The sequence below is a fragment of the Schistocerca americana genome, chromosome 6, assembly GCF_021461395.2.
Source record: "Schistocerca americana isolate TAMUIC-IGC-003095 chromosome 6, iqSchAmer2.1, whole genome shotgun sequence".
Taxonomy (NCBI): domain Eukaryota; kingdom Metazoa; phylum Arthropoda; class Insecta; order Orthoptera; family Acrididae; genus Schistocerca; species Schistocerca americana.
Genome location: NC_060124.1, coordinates 244,131,582 through 244,135,049, shown reverse-complemented (window position 1 = coordinate 244,135,049; position 3,468 = coordinate 244,131,582).

Here is a 3,468-nt window from a genome sequence, read left to right as displayed (position 1 = left end):
ATTTTGCAGTCCAACATGTGTCATCAGTTCGTAATGGAATAACTACGGGTGTGTGTGTGTTTGGATACAGAATATCTGACTGTAAGGCGAGACTCCACGTTATTCTAAATATCATCACAATGACAAGGTAAAGAGCAAACTAGGAATTGAAAGTACAAAATTGTGTGATCTACATGTGGTAGATAATTTGTCTGAAGTGATGTAGACGTATGTGAGCCTATCATTCATCTTTCCGTATCTTTTGTACTTTCACATTCACCGAGTAACCGAGTTTCTGTGTGGTCGGATGAGAAAATTTTACCGTCCGACAGATGTTGTCATCAAATCGCCATCGAAATATGGCGAACGGGAGTGTGCGTGTTCGGTAACAGAGTTTCTCAGAAACTGATATTAGTACTTCCTCCGCCAGGAAATTTAAACAAACCTACTGCTAGACCCGAATCTCTAATGAGATCTCGACTGGCGTGCCTTCAGTCTGGATACGCCGGCCCGGTCGCTCGCGTGACGCCGAGTGAAACAGATAAGAAAACACTGGAGGTCGCGGCAGTTGGCGCTCTCTGCGTTCTGTTGCGCGTTCCCACTAATTGGTACCGCTTTTATTTAGATAAGAGAGTCGCTAACGATAGCATCGTATGCAGCAATAAACGAACTGAGAAAAATAGCTGACACTGTGTTATTGTTTTGCATTAATGGGAACATACAAATGGAGAAATGGTTGACGGGGTTAAATTCTCAAGATAAAAATTAAGAATAAATTCAGTTGTACACAGCGTACAACCGCTGAAACTCACAAGTAGATATTTTTTTCGAACGTGATTTTTTTTCAGATACGGAAAATATAAAAAAACATAGAAAAAATACATAAGAAGCTATCAAAATGTTTCCGTTCGAGCCCTGTATAGTCTGTAACCGATATGCCAATCAGTGAAAATCTCTGTGAGCATTGTGGCCATCGTCTCACCAACGTATCAGATTGAAGATTTCAATTTACGCATGATAATCTCATGGGAGAGATCGGGACTGTGGGGCTGGTGCTTGAGTGTCTCCAACTTCAGTTTGCATAATTTCTACGTTACGGTGTGAGTTATCATGAAACTGCACCACCCGTTGTAGCAACATCCTAAAACGCTGGTTTTAGATAGCTATGCTGCCTCACATATGTTCTTTCTTCTCCGGTGGATATCTACCGATGTTCCTCTTTCGGTAGCCAAGGAAAGAATAACAGCTTGTAGGTCCTGTTCGGGCGCGATTGGTAATCACGTCGCCATAGTTCATGTTTCTGGATTCACCCCAGGCACGTAGGAAGACACGAATGCCACTCTAATCCCTTGCCTGCATGTGGATGCTTGTATAACCGGATCGGAGTCGAGCTACGTTGCATGTACGCTACAGCAACGACCACCGACGGAACTTGTTGGTCGCCCCTTAAATTTTGAGGTAACTCATCAAGCCACCTTCAAGGTTTCCAGCATTCAGAAGCGTTTAGTAAGAATTATTTGTAGAGCAGATTCAAGAACGTTTTTCAGTAGCCTGACGAAGGGTCCGGATATCCTAACAAGTGCTACTCTTTAGATTCATACCTCCATGAAATTTGTCATCACTAAAATATCTTTCTTTCAGACCAGCAGCTCACTTCACGGAACAGGTAAAAGGATAAGAAGAACCATAAAAATCCACACCGCAGAACATGAATACAAAGTAGTTATTGACCGGCTCTCATCACCACACATTCAGTGCAGTAATGCAATTTGTGCAAGTAAATCTCGCAGACTCCTTCATTTTCACCAATAATAGCCTTGGAATTAACTTCTCTCTGAGGCGGCCAATGATCTCTTCAATACAGATGCACACGAGGCTTGAACTCTTATGGGAACCGGCGATGGCCGTCCGGAGTGGCCGTGCGGTTCTAGGCGCTACAGTCTGGAGCCGAGCGACCGCTACGGTCGCAGGTTCGAATCCTGCCTCGGGCATGATTTGTGTGATGTCCTTAGGTTAGTTAGGTTTAATTAGTTCTAAGTTCTAGGCGACTGATGACCTCAGAAGTTAAGTCGCATAGTGCTCAGAGCCATTTGAACCATTTGAACCGGCGAAATGCCGCGAGTAATGAGGATGATGGGAAAGGCCACTACTTTAGTGCTGCGTGAGTGAGTTCAGAATCTATGACTGACGGGAGGCACGCTAGTGTAGTCATTGCAGTTGCAAAGACCACTGTGTCTGGATGGCTCAGTGGTATGCCGGCACGGGAGCTCAGCGTGTTCGGGCAGAGAGCTGGTGGTTGGCCTCTGTAATAAAAAAACTGAGTGGAAGGATCAACAAAACGAACTTGAACGGATATCATGTAACGTCCGTAACGACCAAACACAACGATCAACAACGAACAAAAAAAAAAAAGAAAAAGAAAGAAAGAAAATAAAAGAAAGTGGTGAAGGCATCTGCCTAGTAAGCTGGAGACCGGGGTTCGAATCCCGGTTCGACATAAATTTTTAACTTTTCCCATTGATTTCAATCAGTGCCCTCTCGCAGCCAGTGTCAGTCTTTCCTTTGCGTGTTAATGTATTTTGCAATCAGGGTAGCAGCAACTGGCTTTGGACTGAAGCAATTTTCGCAGCAAGCCCTTCGCAACTTCGCAGTACTCAGGGAGATTCTGTGATGACGTTACAAACTTTCAGGGATGATGGAGAAGGGTAGCTCTATTAATTTGAGGTAAGGGACCGAATCGTAAGTTTTAAGCGAAAATCGATCTGATGCCTCTGACTGTCGTTGACTGTTGCTGCTAAGATTGTAGGACAGGGATCTTTCAGAGGTGGTAGTGTGGACCAAAACAAGGAATAACTGTCTTGTAAAATGGGCTTTAAAATGTATACCTTAAGAGCTATGAGCACATTTTCAGTAGAAGAAATGGGTCTCTCGGTAGCGAAGATGAATTAAGTGATCACTGTTCTAATCCTCTTCTAGAGGAGAGAGACTCGCTGAAGCAAGACATACACTCTGCAATAACAAAGTTGTTTCACAGAGGAAGACCGCACTGCAGTTCCTTCTCTAAATCCTCGCACGAACAAAAAAAAAATGGCTGACATCGAAATAAGTGTCCAAGGAATAGAAAAGCAGCTGAAATCACTCAACAGAGGAACGTCCACTGGACCTGACTGGATACCAGTTCGATTCGATTCTACACAGACTACGCGAAAGAACTTGCCCCCCTTCTAACAGCCGTGTACCGCAAGTCTCTAGAGGAACGGAAGGTTCCAAATGATTGGAAAAGAGCACAGGTAGTTCCAGTTTTCAAGAATGGTCGTCGAGCAGATGCGCAAAACTATAGGCCTATATCTCTGACATCGATCTGTTGTAGAATTTCAAAACATATTATTTGTTTGCCTATCATGTTATTTCTGGAAACCGAGAATCTATACTGTAGGAGTCAACATGGATTCCGGAAACGGCGATCGTGTGAGGCCCAACTCGCTTTAT